Source organism: Gossypium arboreum, chromosome 8 (genome assembly GCF_025698485.1).
Source record: "Gossypium arboreum isolate Shixiya-1 chromosome 8, ASM2569848v2, whole genome shotgun sequence".
NCBI classification, from domain to species: domain Eukaryota; kingdom Viridiplantae; phylum Streptophyta; class Magnoliopsida; order Malvales; family Malvaceae; genus Gossypium; species Gossypium arboreum.
In genome coordinates this window covers 68,720,559-68,741,622 of record NC_069077.1, presented here as the reverse complement: position 1 = coordinate 68,741,622, position 21,064 = coordinate 68,720,559, and the positions used below count along the sequence as shown (strand labels likewise).

General features: G+C 37.0%; 1 non-coding gene across 1 annotated transcript; it reads right to left on the bottom strand.

Moving 5' to 3' along the window:
- Positions 1-1,121: 1,121 nt before the first annotated feature.
- Positions 1,122-1,227, bottom strand: LOC128279832 (small nucleolar RNA R71). Its single transcript, XR_008270025.1, has one exon. It is a non-coding gene; the product is annotated as a small nucleolar RNA R71 (small nucleolar RNA).
- Positions 1,228-21,064: the final 19,837 nt, after the last annotated feature.

Here is a 21,064-nt window from a genome sequence, read left to right as displayed (position 1 = left end):
GATAATAACATAGGTTAGGGAATCTCACGGATCAAGTCAAGTGAATAAATCGACCGGTTCAGAGTCAGATAATAAGTGAAATCTAGGTGGATTCCTCCTTGGGTGTCGTCTTCATCAATTGCTTTTCTTCAAGTCTTTCTCCAAATTTTCTCTTTGCTTTAATTAAATTAGTTAATTAGTTTAGATAATTAGTTTAATAAACACACCCTTTTATTTCTAGGTTAGATAATAAAAAGATAGTTATTACTAGTACTTTTGGTTCCCTTGGGTATGATATCCCGATCTTTCCATTACTATACTGTTGTTCGATAGGTGCACTTGCTTTTTTGTCGTGATAATAGTTAGTCTAGGTTTGATTTTCATTATAAATATTTATTACTTGTTACGAATCACGCGATCAAGTTTTTGGCGCCGTTGCCGAGGAGCTGAAATATTAGGAACACTAAATTTTTATTACTTTAGCCATTTATTTTTCTTGCAATTTTATTTTATGTTATTATTTATTAATTTACTTTTCTTTCTCTCTCTTGGTAGGTTTTTATAGTTTATGACTAGAAGAAACCCATCAGGACCATTACTCTTTGATGAAGAAATCGATCATACAATTCGTAAAAATCAAAGAGAAATAAGGCATAGTTTACGTTATATGGAGAATGAGCGAGAAGACGATACTCAAACCCCAACCGACGAGATGGCTGAAAACCCAGGCGATCAGCTGCCTCCTGCAATTGCAGCTAATCAAAATCCTGCTTCACATACTATGTATGATTATTCTAAACCTTCTTTAACAGGAACTGAGTCTAGTATAGTTAGACCTGCTATTGCTGCGAATAATTTCGAGCTAAAACCTAACACAATTCAGATGATACAGCAGTTTGTTCAGTTTGATGGTTTGCAGGATGAGGATCCCAACACGCACTTGGAAAATTTTCTTGAATTTTGCGATACATTCAAAATCAATGGCATTTCTAATGATGCCATTCATCTTCGGTTATTTCCTTTTTCACTGAGAAACAAAGCTGAACAGTGGTTAAACTCGTTACCACGAGGGTCTATCACTACTTGGGAACAAATGACCGAGAAATTTTTACTAAAATATTTTCCGCCGGCTAAAATGACTAAATTACATAATGATATCTCTTCTTTTGTATAGGTGGATTTAGAAACACTTTACTATGCATAGGAGAGATACAATGACTTACTAAAAAGGTGCCCTCACCATGGGTTACTGCTTTGGCTGCAAGTTCAAACGTTCTACAATGGTGTGAATCCCTCGACAAGACAAATGATTGACACAGCTGCTGGCGGAACCATCAACAATAAAACACCGAAAGATGCATATGAATTTATAGAGGAGATGTCACTGAATAACTATCAGTGGCAAGTTGTGAGGACAAAGCTAATGAAAACAGCTGGCATCTATAACATCGATTCAGTCACCATGCTCTCAAATCAGGTAGAACTTCTCAATAAAAAGATTGATAGTTTTCTTGGTTCTATGCAGGTACATCTAGTAATGAGGTGTGACTCAAGCGGAGGAGGTGTGCATACAGAATATCAATCCTTCAATCCCACAACCAAAGAGGAACAAGTTAACTATATGGGTAATAATAACTTTAGATCTCAAAATAACCCATACAGTAATACTTATAATGCAGGTTGGAGGAACCACCCAAAATTTTCCTGGGGAGATCAAGGAAATCCAAAGCTAAAAAATCCTCAGGGTTTTCAACAGCCACCTTATCAACAGAAGAAAAAACCAAACCTTGAAGAGATGCTTTCTAAATTCATCTCGGTGACAGAACCGTTTCCAAAATACCGAGACAGCACTTAAGAATCAACAAGCATCGATCCAATGACTCGAAACTCAGATAGGCCGGCTGTCCAAACTAATCTCCGAACGACCACAAGGTAGCCTACCAAGTAATACTGAACCTAATCCGAGGGAACACCTCAATGCAATTAGCACTCAAGATACGAAAGGATTGATTACACCTGAGCCAGAAATAAAACAAGACAATGCGATGAACAAAGGATGAGAAGAGGTAAACAATAATGATCCCAAACAGGTAAGTACAAATCACGAACTTCATGTGCCATATCCTTAAGCGATGACGAAAGACAGAACAGAAGAACAATTCGGTAAGTTTGTCAAACTCTTAAAGAAATTACATATTAACTTACCCTTTATTGAAGTTCTTTCACAGATGCCCAACTCAGCAAAATTCTTAAAGGAACTTCTGAGCAATAAAAGGAAATTAGACACTACCTCACATGTGGAACTCAATGAAGTCTGCTCAGCTATTTTAAAGAATGAGTTACCTAACAAATTGAAAGATCCAGGGAGTTTTACAATTCCTTGCTTAATTGGTAGTTTATCTATGAATAATGCTTTAGCTGATCTAGCGGCAAGTATAAATGTTATGTCATATAAAATGTTTAAACGACTAGGTCTTGGTAAACCTAAATAGACTAGGATGAGCATACAATTGGCTGACAAAACAGTTAGATTTCCTAAGGGTATTATTGAAGACGTTCTCGTTAAAATTGATAAATTTATTTACCCAGTAGACTTCATTGTCTTAGATATGGATGAGGATAACGAGATACCTCTAATTTTAGGATGACCATTTTTAGCAACTGCCAGAACCATTATTAATGTAGGCACAGGAGAGCTAACACTTCATGCAGGTGACGACGCAGTAACACTCCAAGCACGCGACTCAGTCAAAACCTCTAAGACTCAAGATAATGCTATAAAAACTGTCGATGATAAAACTAATATTCAATCGTCCTTGCAAGAACTTCCTCGAACAAAGACAACAGAGACAGTGCGCTACTATCATGAAGAGAATAAAGACATCCATAAAGAACAAAGACTACGGATAGAGGAGCTAGACGAATGGCAAGAACACAAACTGAGAACACATGATAAACCGAAACTACACAAAAACTAGCCTGATACCTCTCCTAATCAACTTCAGGTCAGTGATATAGTCTTACTAGATGCTGTTGATCCTAACATTGTCACTACCACACCAAATGAGGAAATCCCTCTTACGGTACTTAGTAGTTTTCTATTTGGTATAGTAGAGGTGAGTCATCCCAAGTTCGGCACTTTTAAGGTAAACAACACCCGTTTAAAACCTTATTTTAAAATTGACAACAGGAATAAGGAGTATGAACTCCTCGAACCACCATGATCATTCAACAGAGAGGTAAGTCGAGCTTAGACTATAAATAAGCACTTCTCGGGAGGCAACCCGAGCACTAACATATTTTGATTTCTTTATTTTTATTTTTATTTTCTCACACTTCGAATCAATTAACTTAATCTTTGAATTGAAAAGCTTTTCAGCACACACGGCCAGGCACATAGGCGTGCCTAAAGCCGTGGCCAAACAGGGGAAGAGACACGGCCTTGCGATACGACCGTGTTGAAGCAGGACATGATGTAACACCCCGTACCGGAGACTATTTCCGGAGTCAAACACAAGGTGTTAACGGGCTTAATTCATTACTTAAACAGCTCATATAATCCATTTTAAAATTTTCTAGACAAGCTGGCTAATTGCATCACAGTCGCTTTAAAAATCATATCTCAAGTTCCGTAACTCAAAATCCAATTCCGTAAATTTTTTCAGAAACTAGACTCATCTATTTATCTAATAAAAATTTTTTTAGAATTTTTGGTCAGGCCAATTCGTACAGTTTATTAGTTAAAGTCTCCTCTGTATCAGGGTTCAACTACTCTGATCTCTATGCATTACGAATTATATATCTCCATGTACAGGGCTTAAATGCCTATGCCGTTTGTCTCTAATAAAACTAGACTCAATAATGAATCTGTACATATAGGCATGACTTCTAATTATTTTTTTAAAATTTATGGTGAATTTCCAAAGTCAGAACAGAGGATCCAGAAATTGCTTTGGCCCTGTTTCACAAAAATTTAAACATCTCATAAAATATAGCTCATATACCTGTTTTGCTTCTTCCATATGAAAATAGACTCATCAAGATTCGATTCCATAATTTATTCATTATTTAATTCCATTTCTACTATTTTTAGTGAATTTTCAAATTCACATCACTACTGCTGTCTGAATCTATTTTATGGTAAAAAAATTTACCTATTTCATGATTTCCATGGATTAGCTAGTAATTTGACATACATAACACCAAATATGATCATGATTAGCCATTCCAATGGCTAGTCACCAAGAATTTCCATACTACTCAATAACCATATCATAAGTGTAACACCAAAAATGATCAGCCGTGACATACGGCATAATAATCAAATAGACTTAGACTATTACTCAATCAAAACCGAATTATCAAGGCCAAACTTACTGAACCTTATAACTAAGCACCTATGAGGCCAAATCCAAACTTAGCATTTAAGCCATATTCGCATGGCTAAAAGTTTACATATTAAAGTTTAAACAAAACATAATAGCCTATACATGCGGAAATGTTCTCTTAGACCAACTAAGAAGAGGGTACCAAAAAGTTGCAAACTGGTGTGATGACTTCGACGATGGTCCCGAGCACACAAAATGGGTCAAAGAAACCTAAATAAGTAACAAACAAACACACCAAATGAGTATATAACTCAGTAAGTCATAAGCCTTACATACCGTCCATTTATAAAAGATCATAAGAGAAAGCAAATAATGCAAAATCAGTTACTCCAACCATACCGAACTATGCTATAATTTCTTAGAATTTCGATTCAATCTCATGCCAAGTCCTACAATCAAATCAAATACCAAAACAACCCCATTGATTTAGACCCGATTCCTCAAAGCATGGAATCATGATGCACTAGATAAATTTATACCTACTCAAAGACATGTCTCAAGTTCGATATTTTAGTTACTAGTTCTACCACTTCATTCTTTCATGCACACTTTATATTATCAACCATATTTGCACACATAGTGCTCGTCACACTCGCACACATAGTGTCATAGTAACCCTTTTCAAGTGCATTGGATTCTCTCTCATGCTTCAACATCCAAATCGGCACATATAGTGCCACTTAATTCCGTACACATAGTGCCGTATGTTAACTCATTATGATGAGGCAATTTACTTAATTCAAATAGCACATATGGTCACATTAATAAATAGGAAAATCACTCCAAAAGAATACTCATCAAAAGGAATTCTTTTATGATTCACTAGTATTATTTATATACAAACTAATCAACCTTACAAAATGCTTAAGGACTTACCTTGTGTTGGGTAAAACGGTTCCAACTCGGCTACTCGATGTTCTTTGCTTTGCCCTTGCTTGATTCCCTCCTTTAACTTCTTGAGCTTAATCGAATAAGTTAAACTAGTTTAACCGCCTTGCTAAATATTTATATCAAAATATTAATGATTTCATATCATAAGAAACACATGGTAAATTTTATCTTTCTACCTTATGCTTTTGAGCCATTCGCTAATAACCATATAATATCACCTTACTATCAATAATCCAATTACACATACATATATACATATTTGTATATTAGGCAACCCCTTACTAATTACTCATTTTAGTCGATTTTATACAATCAAAGGTAATATCACAAATGGGCATACTTATAGAGCCGAATGTGCAAAAATTAGATTTAACATCACCTATACACTTAATTAGATGGCCGAATACATATACTATCAATTATAATATCATTTTTATTCTTTTAAACACATAGTTTCCTCTCATGAACACTTGACCAAATTTTTCCTAATCTAGCATAGCTTCATATCTATTTGTAACATCATATAAATCTACATATAACTACATTTCTACCTAAATTTTCTTTCACCTTTCTACTATTTCCATTCATAACATCAAAAGCACCATACTCTTAGCATTTACCTCTCCCTAACCGTATGCCATTTAATTACCTATTTAGGTAGAAAATTAACATATGGGATATAATAAGACATTGGCTACTAACTAGATTTTCACAAAAACTTTAACAAAACTAACATGAATCCTACCTTAATCAACCCCTTAGGATGGCCGAATGTCTTAGAACATTTCTTCCTTCTTTCTCCTAGCTCACGGCACTTGAAAAAGAAAGAAGATGAAGACTTTCTCTTGCTTTCTTATTTAATTCATCTTTCCTTTCTTTAATTTATTTTAACCATTTACTAATAAAAGCATTACATTAAAAATTCAACCTAGTGGAAGAACCATCCTTGCTTGGCCGGCCACTACTTGAGTTTTGGGCAATTTGACATGCAAACCCAAGTTTTCTCACCTTGTTGTTATTTGATCCTTACAATTTACCTATCATCTTTTCTAAGTTTCTCAACTAAGTCCTTTCAAGAAAATTCACATTCCTAAGAATAAATTAAAACATTAATTCTTCATACACACACTATTACACATCAAGTATATGCAATAAAAAATAAAGTAAATTTTTTTATGACTCGGTTTTGTGGTCCCGCAACCACATTCCGACTAGGGTCAAATTAGGTCTGTCACACATGATTTCCCCAAAACATAGGGTGCAATAAATCACCACAGCCGTATGACATGGCCGTGGGTGAACTTGATAGGAACACACGGGCGTGGGAATGAAAACCCACGGGCGTGCCAGGGACAAGGCTCGATTCTATTTCTTCAACACGGTCGTGCGACATGCCCGTGCCATTCAGCCGTGTACAACAATACACGGGTGTGCTACCATAACACACGGGCGTGGGAGAAGCGAACAAAGCTAGGCACGGCCTTGCGCCATGGCTATGTGCCACACATGCTTAAGACACATGGGCATGGGACAGTAGCTGGGCATGACCTAAATTGAAAAATTCAAAAAACACGGGCTCACCCTCAAAGTACACGGGCGTGGCCCTAGGCCGTGTGACCCTCACCTATATAAACAAACCACTGTTCTTCTTCTTCCCCCTTTCAAAACCCTAGCCAAAAACTCCTCTTCCCCACTCCCTAATCCTTATTCCGGCCACCATTCCCAAGATTCTCACTTCCCCAACCCTCAAACCACCCTGAAATCCATTCCCCTTGCATTAATCCCCACTTTCCCCTTTCTATACCCTCCATTTTTCCTCCACACAGTTATACCTCCACGTCACATGCCCGTGCTCGACATCAACACGCCTGTGCACTGCCATATAGTAGCCTTTGGTTCACTTTCTCAACTTTATTTTTCCAATTTATTGCTACATTAGTGTTCTACATGCTTTACATAGATATTGTAATATTTTGCTTTAGACAAGTAAAGAATTTGCCTTAGAATTTTCTATATTTGAATTATTTAAGCCACTAAATAGCATATACTAGTTTTGGGCCTCTTACTTAACTACTGATGTATCTTGGATTCTATCAGTGCTCATATATTTTCAGGTACATTATGTCGTCATCAAGAGGAAAGAAGGTCGAGGTCCCATCCTCAAAGAGACGTAGGGGACGGGTCCTTTCTCGGTGCTTGCTACAACCATAGTTCAGCACCCGTTCCTTAAATTTCCACAAGCTTCGCAGGAGGAGCTATTTCAGATACTACGTGCACGACCCATCACCACAGGTCGCTGCATCGACTGGGCTGCCGTAAAGCAAGTCCGGCTCGCTGATGCCATTATCGCCCTCCTGTCCACAAACCTATGGGAACGGTTCTTCACTATTACCGAGCCCACTTATTTAGAGCTAACTTTAGAATTATGCTCTACTTTTCATTTACAGGTTGTGATGGCGAACAATGACGACCCAGGCAGCATTCACTTTCGATTAGGCGGTCTAGTTCGTTTGATAAGTGTCCCAGAGTTTGGAGTTGCTATGGGACTTTACACCGATGAGTTTATGGAGGAGGAGGACATGAATGGACTACTACGCAATATCCATATCTCCTTCTCCTTATGCTAGAAGGCTTTGGCACCACTCTCTTCCACCTATGACCCCAGCCGCTCGAAGGCCTCAGCTCTTCCCCCTTCCCTACGATATCTCCATGCCATATTGGCACACACCTTGACCGGAAGGATAGAGAGCACTGGCATCATCACTACCCACGACGCCTACTATTTATGGTGCATGGCGAATGCACACGTGACCGACTGAGCATACTTCATTGCTTTCTCCATTCGCCATCAAACCAAGCGGCATAAGAAGGGAGTGATCTCTATCGGCCCCTACGTGACGCGCCTTGCTAGACACTTCGGCCTCCTCAACACCGTGGCCCAGTCATCAACGCTTACCCTGATAGGTTAGATACCCCCACAGGGCATCACGACTATGTTACACATGAGGATGATTGAGTGCCAACGTGCGACCGATCCTTCTCAGTACCGTCTCTCGCATACCATTGACGAGGAGGATCTTGAGCACATCCCTGATGATGTTCCCCCACAGCATGAGGAGCCTTCTACTGCGCCACCTAGGGAACTACCAGCTCATGCGGCTGCTTCATTGGCACACCTTTTTGACCGACTCGTCCATTTCAAGCAGTATTGCACTACACAGTTCGAGATGATCCACTAGCGAGATCGGTGACAGGACCAACAGATGGATGATATGCAGGCCATGATGTAGCAGCTGTGCCAACACTTCAACATCGCCACTCCAACACCACCACCCGAGGGCCCCACCGACGAGGATCATTGACTCCTCATATTTTTTATTATTTTTTATTCTTATTCTTATTCTTATTTTATTTTTATTTTTGTTTTGATTTTTATTTTCATTTCAATTTTATTATTTTATTTTGAAAGACATATCTATATTAGTAAATTTTACATTTTCCATTTTCTGGTATTTCTAACAAGTAATTCCACTACGCTCTCTTCCACACCAACTCTTAATAAACTCTTCATGATTCTATAGACTTCCAAGCAAAGGTGCTAGGAATATTTTACGGAATGAGGAAACAAAAGGGAAACAATACCTCACGAGTTCCATGTTCAACGACCCAATTTCTTCATCTAGCCAAGAAGAATGGCAGCCACCACTTTCCCCGAACACTCCATCCTCAGAATCAAGCTCCACATCCATATAACAGGGAGTTTCACGTCCTTTCCTCTTATGATTTTCTTTATTTTGAATAATATATCTTTGTACATTGAGGGCAATGTACATCTTAAGTGTGGGGGGGTGAACATGAAACCTAACTTTTTGCATTATTCTCAAATCCCTGAAGTTGGTCTTGTGCTTAAGCGATTTTCTCATAATCTTGATCGAATAAATTCTGATTGATCTATAATTATTGTTGGTATGTCATGAATTAGACCATGGGAATTATGCATGATTATTTGATTATAGGACATTAGAGAATCAAGCATGATAAGTTGATATTTTGAAAACTAAATTTTTTTAGATTATTTTCCTAAATTGAGGTATTATCTTGAAATCTTAAGTATACAAGAATGACATCAAAATCCCAAATTTTTGGTGAGATTTTTGAGCCTTTTGAGCATATAGCTTTCTTTCTTGCTCACTTCTTTTGTGGTTTGAGTGTGTCAACATTGAACTGTTATTCTAGAACTTGCTTCGATTATACATATCAAGATCACACGTATGATTTGATATACTGAGATGATAAAGGCACTTAGGATTTAACCCATTTACTCCATAAAAATCCTTCCCACATAATTAAACCCTTAGTGAAACCGCTTGAGCCTACTAACCCTTTTTCATTGATTAAACCTCATCATTAACCCATTAACCCATTATTGTTGAAATCCTCCTACTGAATTTGACCCTTTTTATCGAGATTGAATTTATTATTGTTACCTCGCTATGTTCACCATTTTTTGTTACTGAATCATGAAGTATGATTTCTATATTGTATCGACTTGATTTGTTCTTAAAAAAAAACTCAGTATTATATTGTAATTCTCAGCAAGCTAAAGTTGTCATGAACTCATGTAAAATAGTTCTAGATATTTATTTGTGGTTCAGTAATTAAGTTTTTGATAGTGGGGTAATATATTGAAATTATCTCGATTCTAACCTTTGTCTCTTCACTTGTATCCATACCGTAACCTAAACCCGTTACAACCATGCAAAGACCTTTTGATTAGTGTATCATATCATTTACAAGTGGTGGAGATTTGATTTTCATGCAAGCCTATGGTAATAACTTTTCATGTTAGACAATCGAGTGCTTAATTTTGAACCTTAAACACTTTGAGTGATTTGAGTGAATCTTTAGTGAGGATGTCATCTCTTGTATATTTAGGACTAAAGTTAATTACTTAAAGGAAGGAGATTACCTATGATTTTATTATCAAAATATTCGATTTAGATTGTTTGAGGCTTTTAATGCCCCTATAGTTGAATTCTCACTGTATGATTTTCTGTGGAATAACTTGTAACTTTATCAGTAATGATTATGTGATTGAGAAGAATGAATTCTAGTAGTAAATGAGAATTTTGCTTGAGGACAAGAAAATGCTCAAGTGTGGGGGTATTTGATAAACGCCAAATTATACATATCTATACCCCAAATACTTAGCATATTTATGGATGTTTATTATTAGATTTGTGGATTTTGGAGCTCTTAATTCGGTTATTTCATGTTTTTTACTCAGGAGAGCACCAAGAGTCGAAAGGAGCCAAAAATGACCTAAAAAGGGACAAAACAGACCAAATCGAGAAGATGACACGGCCTAAGCCTTGCCACACGGGCATCTCACATGCCCGTGTCCTTCGGGGGTGTCGACCAAGGTTTTCACGATTCACACGGCCTGGCCATTGAGCCCACACAGTCGTGTGCAATTTAACGGATCGAACACGACCTGGTAATCATGTCACACGGCCGTGGCACACGGGCGTGTCCCTTTTTCAAAGAGTTGTATTTTACACGGAAAAGGGTACTTATGGAGGAAGAAAGCCAATCTAAAGCCTATATAAACACTCTAAGTGTGACCTAGAAAGGGGCCGATCTTTCCAGAACTTTTCTGGAATACAGAACCACACACTAGGAATTACTTGAAGAATGCCAGACGATCCATCTCAAAAGCCAGAGCTACTCCAAGACTGAATATCTCTCTCAGAATTCCTTCAGGGATTTTAGAGTTTTTTGTATGTTTTGTTATTTTTATACTTTTGAGATGTACTCTTATTTTATTATGAACTAAACCCCTTAGATACCTAAGGGGGATAAAACCTATGATGGATCTTGTTATTATTATCTGAACTGTATGATAAATACTTCATTTGTTCTTAATTATGTGTTCTTAATGCTTGAGTTAATATTCCAGGTATTAATTCATGATTTGATGTGCTTATGTAGAGGAAGAATAGACCCTTCCTAAGAGTAAATTTGGCATATTTAAGCGGAGTTGATCGAATACCTAGAAATAGGGTTACGAGATTTTGTCGAATTTGGGTGAAACCTAATATGGGAGTCCATAGAGTGATTTACTGCTTCCCTAGGGGTTTTAATTAAGAAAGAAATTTCGATTAATTCAATTGAGGGTTAGACGTTATTAGTATCGAAAGGGATAATAACATAGGTTAGGGAATCTTACGGATCAAGTCAAGTGAATAAATCGTCCGGTTCAGATTCAAATAACAAGTGAAATCTAGGTGGATTCCTCCTTGTGTGTCATTTTCATCAATTGCTTTTCTTCAAGTTTTTCGCCAAATTTTCTCTTTGCTTTAATTAAATTATTAATTAGTTTAGATAATTAGTTTAATAAAAAAACCCTTTTATTTCTAGGTTAGATAATAAAAAGATAGTTATTACTAGTACTTTTGGTTCCCTTGGGTACGATATCCCGGTCTTGCCATTACTATACTATTGTTCGATAGGTGCGCTTGCCTTTTCTTCGTGATAATAGTTAGTCTAGGTTTGATATTCATTATAAATATTTATTACTTGTTACGAATCACGCGATCAGTTACATGAATTGTAAGTACAGATGTAAATAATGTGATAATGTAATATATTTTGATGTGTTGACATTATGTGATAAATGTTTCATCATTATTATGTATGCTATGCCTAATGGTAACTTTGTAAGTATGATTGATATTGGTCGTTATCCACTATGTTACGAGCAAGTACGATGGAGATGTTATGTACATGTGAGGAAAATCTTGTTTGAACCTTAGGAATAGTTTAGAATACAAGTGACATGTCATTAGAAATTAAGATATCCGAACTCATTGAGTTGGTCTGGGTTCGTGATATATATGAGGCATCCAAACTCATTGAGTTGGTCTGGGCTCATGATATGTATGTGACATCCGAGCTCGTTGAGTTGGTCCGAGTTCATAATGGATGTGATACATGTAATTGGGTTTCGGGCATGAGTCTTGTGTGTCCTACTAGTGGCTAGGTAATCCTTGAGTGGGTCGGATACCTGACAGCTTGTGTGAGTAGCCCGTGTAGTTACACCTTGATCAATAGCTTATATGAGCAGGCTCGTGAGTAGCTCCATTGCGAGCGTTACATGTTATGAGGTAGCTTAGGCTACGTATGTATGTGTGGCACTTATATGCTAGTTTTTCCGCGTATCCAATAGTATTCCAAGTGTTCAACGGGTAATGCAATGGATAATGTGATGAAAGACCCAATGAGGGCATGTCAAAAAAGGTATGGTTATGTGATATACTACAAGTGAGTACAGGTATGTACGCTAAACTCATGAGCAATGCCTTGATGAAGAATGACTTATGGTGAGAAAGTTTATGTATATGTGTATATATATGAACATATGATAAGTATGCAAAAAGGCTTGAATGATGAATAATATTTATGATTATGAATTTTGTTGCAATATCATGCTAACTTAGATTGTGTAATTGAACATGGAATCTATGAAATGGTGAGTTCATGATTAGTAAAAAATGAACTTATGATAGTTATCATTATATTGCATTAAACAATTTTGGACAGTAGTGGTAGTCCGACTTTGAAAATCCACCTAAAATTGTGTAAATCGAATTAGAGACTGAATAAGATATGAAATTAAAGCTTATTGAGTCTAGTTTCACATAAAGAAATGGTGTAAGCAAAAGAATTTCGTATTATGAGATATTTGAATTTTTGTGAGATAGGGTCATAGTGATTTCGGGCTCCCCTATCTTAACTTTGGAAAATAACTAAAAATTTACAAAAATAATTATGGATTAGAATTTAGATGAATATATCCTTAATTAGTCTAATTTCAAGACAGATAGACGGGAACATTATCCAAATCTCGTACTATTAGATAGTTAATTTTTAGTAAAGAAAGGTCGAAGCTATCAAACAGCAGAACAAGGGTAACTTCAAAAAATAACATGTACTTATTGGCTAGACATAAATTTCTAAAAATTTTATGGTAGGAGGATATGTGAGTCTAGATTTAGGGAAAATTATCAGATCTTACTTTGGAGTTCCGTACATCCAGATATAAATAATTTAGTAACTATGACTCGAGAAAATAGCTTGACCAGAATATAAGTAAATGTGTAATTATGATTGTATTACTTTGAGAAGCATGTTAACATATTGCTTATTATTTTCATATGGACTTGCTAAGCTATAAAGCTTACTCCCTCCTTTCCATTTCTTTAGTGTTGTCGAGTTAGCTTGGGATTGGAGATAGTCGGAGGTAGCATCACACTATCAAATTATCAATTTGGGGTGTTAATAAACCCTAAGTGTTTTCAAGTGAGTGACATTTATAGAGACTTAGCCTTTTTATATATGTGTTTCATGATTTGGCCAAATGTATTGGCTTATAATGATTCAATCGTATATAGCCATGAGATGTGGTTAATATTGAATATTGGGTTGTAACCCTATTATAAGTGCATGCACAAGCTTAAAAGTTTCATGTGATGTGAGTATGTGACTTAATGTGGTGTACAATGTCTTAGAGAAGCACATTATTCTATGCATGTGAAATATGTTGGTATGTTATAAAGTTATGAGTTAGCCTTGAATATGATTGTTTGATGATTAAGTTGAAATCTTTTGGTATAATGGTAACCAAGATATAAACGTATAAGTGATATCATAATAGACAAGGTCAAATAAGTGTGTAAAACACATGAATCATGACATGAAAATGCTATGTTTGTGGCCTAAATGAAGATGTTTAATCATTAAATAAAGGCCATGTTATATGTCCTTGATGTTGTATAAATGTGTGAGGGTTTATGGTTGACCAAGGCTTGGAAAATAGCCTAAGTGTTGGCCACACGGGCAGAGACACGGCCGTGTGTCTCAGCCATGTGGGGAACACGGTCTTAGCACACGGGCGTGTGACTTGGCCGTGTGACCCCATTTCATTGCTGACGTCATAAACAGAGAGTTACACGAGCGTGTGTGACCACACGGCCTAATCCACACGGGAGTGTGACACTCTAAACATGGAAAATTCCTTAAGTGTTGTAAAATTTCCAGAAGTTCTCGGTTTAGTCCCGAACCACCCTCGATGTATGTTTTGGGCCTCGTAGGTCCATATAAGGGATGATATGCATGTATTTGGATGTTTTTGAATTGGTTGAAATTTTATCGCCTAATTTTTGCATGAATGACCGTGTATGTGTTTAGTAACGCCTCGTATCCTATCCCGGCCTCGGGTACAGGTAATGGGTGTTATAAGGGTCTCCTCGATTCATAATCTCAATATTTATGAGCTTTGTGCATGTACCTGTACCCTTTCAACATGATCATACCTTATCATTTCTTTGACATAATCTTTGGATTACCTGTTGAACCACTTGGAATTACTAAAGGATACTTAGGAATTCTCATAAACATAGTAAGATGCCAATGCCATATCCCAGATATGGTCTTACATAGGATCACAAATCGAAGCCAATAGCCCAACTATGGTCTTACTCGATGTCTCATATCGATGCCAATGCCATATCCTAGAGATGGTCTTACATGGGATCACATGTCTATGCGAATGCCAGACATGGTCTTATATGGGATATCATAACGATACCAAAGCCATGTCCCAGACATGGTCTTACATGGGATCACACATAACCCTAATGTCATGACATTTGTATCCTAACTATTCCTAAGGTTCAACCGGGATTTTGAGGTATCGAACTCATCGAATCATCATCGAGTCTTCATTAATTAAATCCCCAAGGATAATTATATAATTTATGCAATATTAAAGCATTAAATACATAATAATGTAACGTTGCATTATTTACTGTAACGCCCCATACCCATAAACCATGCCGGAACGGAATACGAGGCATTACCTAACTCGATCTCATGCACCCAAACGTTCCCCAAGTCACCAAGACTTGGTCCAAACTAGAACTTTTTCAATTTCTACTTTAAAATTCTTATTATGGGCCTACGAGCCCCAAATCGACCATTGAAAGCTATTCGGGATCAATCTGGGTCCTTAAACCATCTATAGAAAATTTGACCTTGAAACAGGGCACACGCCTGTGTAGAAGGGCAACATGCCCGTGTGGCCATTTCAACATGGTCGTGTTGATGGCCCGTATGGCTCACACACCCCAAACAATATAGGGACACGCCCGTGTCCTCTACCTGCATGGAATTAATTCTAAATACACACCTACAAGGGTTCTCACACGGCCTAGCACACGCCCATGTCCTTGGCCCGTATCCTTCATATGGCCATAACACGCTCGTGTCCTAGCCAGTGTGCAAAAACATGGTCATTCTGTTTCTGACGTCAGCATCCCCAAAATGTCACACGGCCAAGGCACACACCCGTGTGCTAAGCCGTGTCCCTCATACGGCTGAGGCACACAGCCGTGTCTCTACCCGTGTGTTTACTATCATGCATACTGACTTGAAATTTTTACGTACAGGGGAGACAAGGTCGGACCATACGCCCATAGGGCAGACCGTGCGTCACACATGGCCTAGACACACCCGTGTGTCTACCCGTGTAGACAATATAAGGCTATTTACCAAGCCTATTTGTCACCCTTACTTTCACAACTTACATAATAGCAACCATACCAATACAAAAATAACTTATTTAAACCAATCAGCTACAATAGACTACATATCAATTAAGCAATTACTCATTTGCATACATCAAAATGAATATTTGCCATCATTCAAGGCTGAATACAAAATGAAGGGTTTCCAACCCAAGCCAACACATTTGGCTAGTTCTCAATGACACAAAAATAGTAAAGTCTAAGCCCTATACATGCCATATTCAAAAATATAAGTCAAACTATACCAAATGCTTCGATTGATAGTGTGATCGATATCTCTGACTTCCTTTGGTCCTTGAGCTAGATAAGCGGCACTATAAGAAAATGAAAAAGGAGAGGGAGTAAGCATAAAGCTTAGTAAGTTTCATATAAATAAATATACAACATAACTTTACCATTCATCAACAAGTATTATAATACACAAGTGGCATAAGCAAAACTTACTCATCAATATTTAATACACCTCATATAGCATATATTGAGCTCACATTTCATACATACCATATAGGTACCTGTACCACTCACAAAACGATTATACTTTCCTTGTTAACTTGAAATCATACTCTCATCGTTGAACCATTTGGAACATTATCAGATACTCATTTAGCCTCAAACATGGGGTTAGGTGCTGATGCCATGTCCCAGACACGGTCTTACACAAGTTCTAACATATCTGTGTCGATGCCATGTCCCAGACATGGTCTTACACTAACACATCTCGTAGCCGATGCATGTCCCAGACATGTCTTACACTGGCTTACGTCTTGAGCCCGATGCAAGTCCCAAACATGTCTTACACTAGCACTCATCTCAATGCTGATGCCATGTCCCATACATGATCTTACACTGTCTCTCATAATGTGGCCGATGCATGTCCCGGACATGTCTTACACTAGCTCACACAATGACCCAAAACGTCATGGCATGAATATCTAATTTATTTCCTAAGGTTCAATCAAGAATTCTACTATCTCTATTCTCATCACCACAATCAAGCAAATTATGCTGTAATAATTTCAATACAATTCAAATACATATATTATTAATGTAGTTGTACTATTTACATACAACTTACCTCGGATTACAAAATGTTGCGACTAGTCGACTTAGTCTATTTGCTTGGCTTTCCCCCGATCTAGATTCAGATTTGGTATTTCTTGATCTATAATAAAAAATTCACTTATTTAGTCACTTTATCAATCTAGGCACTCTACAATTCATAATTTGGAAAACTGACCAATTTACCCCTAGACTTTTGTAAAATGACCATTTTACCCTAAGCCCGAAAATTGATTTTTATCGAATTTTTTCAGGTCTTAAGCCTAGCCGAACTCTTTCTACTCTTATAGAAACTCTAAATTCCCACTATTTCACACACTTATCATATATTTTACAACTTATGTAAAATAGTCCTTTTAGGTGTTTTCATGCTAACACCTTTCACAAAAGTTGTTCATAACACACCCAAGACTTATTTTCTTCCATAAAAACTCAGCAAACATTACAAATCCTTTCATTGAAAAACCACGCACTCTTAATCATTTTACAAAATAGTACCCTAATTTGAAAGCCCATGTTTCAAGGGTCTCAAAAGTACAAAAATATTCAAGAAAAACCATTAAAATCACTTACTTGAGAAGGCTTAAAGTTGTTGAAATTTCAAGCTCTTAAAACCCCATTTCTTTGCTAAAAATTTCGGTCAAAAGAAAGGATGGAGAAAAGAAAATGATAGCTAGGCTTTTTGGCATCATTATAGTACACCTTTCGTCATCAACATTGCCTAATGTTGACTTTACCACACTTTCATCTCTCATGGCCGGCCAAGCTATCACAATAGGGTCTAATTACCCTTTAAATACCCCCAATCTTTATTCTCTAGCTATTTGACACTTTTAGCTATCAATTTAGGACTTTTGCATTTTATGAGATTTAGTCCTTTTTATCAATTGAACTCACGAACGTCAAAATTAACTCACCAAATTTTTCATACACCTTCATAATCATGCTATAATCCCAAAACAATTAATAAAATAATTTTCCTGACTTTAGATTTGTGGTCTCAAAACCACTGTTCCGACTAGGTCCAAAATCTGGTTGCTACATTTACACACAAACTACCTCGGTACCAAAATGTAGGTAACTATTAGATTTAGTCCACAACCTTATTCTTTCCTTGGTTTAGGTCCGGACTCCATTTTTTCTTGATCTATAATAGCAAATTTCACTTATTTAATTATCACATTGTTCAAAATAGTCCATAAATCATACTTTTTCAAATTACAATTTTGCCTTTAAACTTTCACATAATTATAAATTATCCCCTAGTATCGTAAAATGAAATGTGTTCATCTTCTTTGCTACCCAAGCCTATTCAAACTTATATCATACTTATATCAGGCCACATTTTCTTTCAAATTAGATTTTTAGCCACATATTTTACAACTTTTACGAAAATGTCCTTTTTAGGTGTTTTCATGAAAAACCACTTAGTAAAATATGTTTATCATGTATCAAACTTTCATATTCCTCCATTAAACACCAAAATACATGCATGTCACACATGGGTATGTAACACCCCAAACCCGAGACCATCGCCGGTGTCGGACCCGAGGGGTTAACAAGCCAAGTTCACATGTTTTGCCCACCAATTTGACATTTCCAGTCAGGCTGGAAAACTGCGTCACTGTCGCCTTAAAAATCATATCTCAAGTTGCAAAACTCGGAAACTGGTTTCGTAAATTTTCCCTGAATTTAGACTCATATATCCATCCATGGATTTATTTCTAGGATTTTTGGTCGGGCCAATTGGTACAGTTTATTAGTTAAAGTTACCCATGTTACAGGGATCAACTGCTCTGACCTTCGCGCGGTATAACTTTAATATCTCTCTGTACAGGGCTTTAATGTTGGTGTCGTTTGTTTCTAATGAAACTAGACTCAAAATGGAATCTTTACATATAAGGTATGTCTCCTAATTCTTTTTGGATAATTTATAGTGAATTTTTAAAGTTGCGACAGGGAACCCAGAAACCATTCTGGCCCTGTCTCACAATAGCTTTATTATCTCTTAACCTGTAACTCCTATGACCATTTCGTTTCTTCCATATGAAAATAGACTCATCAAGGTTCATTTACATAGCTTATTCACTATTTAATTCCATTCCTATGAATTTTGGTGATTTTTCACATTCACGCCACTGCAGCTGGCAGCATCTGTTTTTAAGGTAGGACTTACCTATTTGGTAGTCTCCATGATTCGACTAGTCTTGCCATACATAGGTTCATATATGATCATTTTAACCATGCCAATGGCTGATCATATGACCAACATTCCCATTTCCAAGCCATAGCCACATCATGACACCAAATATATACATACAACCCACAATTAGTCTAAGTTCATGCTTCCTTTTCGAGCCATTTTCGCATGGCCGTATATACTTACATTACAACATATTTAACAAACAAGGGTAGTCCTATACATGCCATCTCAAGTTCAACCAAAATTTATACCAAAATGGAGGCTTGATAGTGTGGATGACTTCGACTTCAACGATCCCAAATCCGATTGCCTCGAGCGAAATCTAGAAAACGAGAGCCAAAGCAACGGGTAAGCATTTTATGCTTAGTAAGTCTCAAGGAATATAATCAACTCTAATTACAGCAATACATTCACATAGCCATATGCATCATTTCATTTATACACATTCTTACTTCACACTTCATCATTATATAATTTCACAAAGTATCAATCAATTCAATAACTGAAATTCATTAGTCGATTGAGCGAATGTTGCTCAAACATGTCGACTTTCCGATGCACATATAACGTACCTTATCCTTTGGGCTTTTCGAGTGTACTAATTGAATTCATTACAGCAACCAACACTCACCTCCAGCCCAAGATTCTTCGGAATATAACCGGATATAATCACGTGCACAAATGCCTTCGGGTCTTAGCCCGGATAGAATGTCTCGCACGAATGCCTTCGGGTCTTAGCCCGGATGTAGCCACTAGCGCAATTGCCTTCGGGTCTTAACCCGGATATAATTTCCAGCATAATTGTCTTCGGGATTTAGCCCGGATATCATTCAATTTTCCATGAACACATACATCAATTATCATTGGACATACATAATTCATTTTCGTTACTAAGGCTCAAACGCAATTATAGTCACAAGCATATTCGCCTTCGGGACTTAGCCCGGGTAGAATTCAAATACTCATGCATACACAATCAATAATCAATACACATCCATACTTTATTTCACACAATTCAAGTAGGGTCACTTCTTGAGGACTTACCTCGGATGTTGTCGAACGGCTTTTTCGCTATTCGATCACCTTTTCCTTCCCTTGTCCAATTGTGGTCTTCTAAGCTCTTGAGCTAATTCAAACAAATTCAATTTATTAAAACCTCATTGTGCTAGCTTTTGGCCGAATATGACAAGGAGTTTAAATGGTCATATGGCCACCCTTTAGCTTGAATACACAATGGTCATGCACATTTTATACTACATCAAGCAATTCAATACAATTTATTCGAGCATCAAGGAAATGCTAAGGCCTTCAATAGGCTACCCAAGGCGAATATTCATGTACATGTTGAGGTTAATTTTGCACTTAATACCTCACAAAACAGCATGCAATTTACTAATTAATGCTTTGCACATTGTGGCCCAAAACTTATAATATAGCATCAAGCACCTACATGTGTGCTAGGTCAATTGTGCTTGCAATTTCACAAGCATTCTTCCACATCTTCTTCTTTAAACCAATATATTCATCACTTAGTTCATAACCAAAACATAATGTGCAATCATATATATGCATATATGAGCATGGCCGAATTTCAAGGTGTCCATAGCCATCCAAAACACAAATTTTAACTAACATGCAAGAAGCATGAATCATGCTCAAGAATGCATCATGGCCGAATATGACAATCATGCTTCTTTTCAACTTCAATCATGATAAAACAAAAAGAAAGCTCAAAATCTTACTCATAGGTAGACAATCCATCATTGCATGCATCATCATCAAGTTTCACACTTAGCATGCAATGGCTTTATCACCATAACAACTTTGGCCAAATGCCATTTCCATGGCATAACAAAGATTTGAGCCATGGCTAACATGCACATCAAATTAGCAACCAA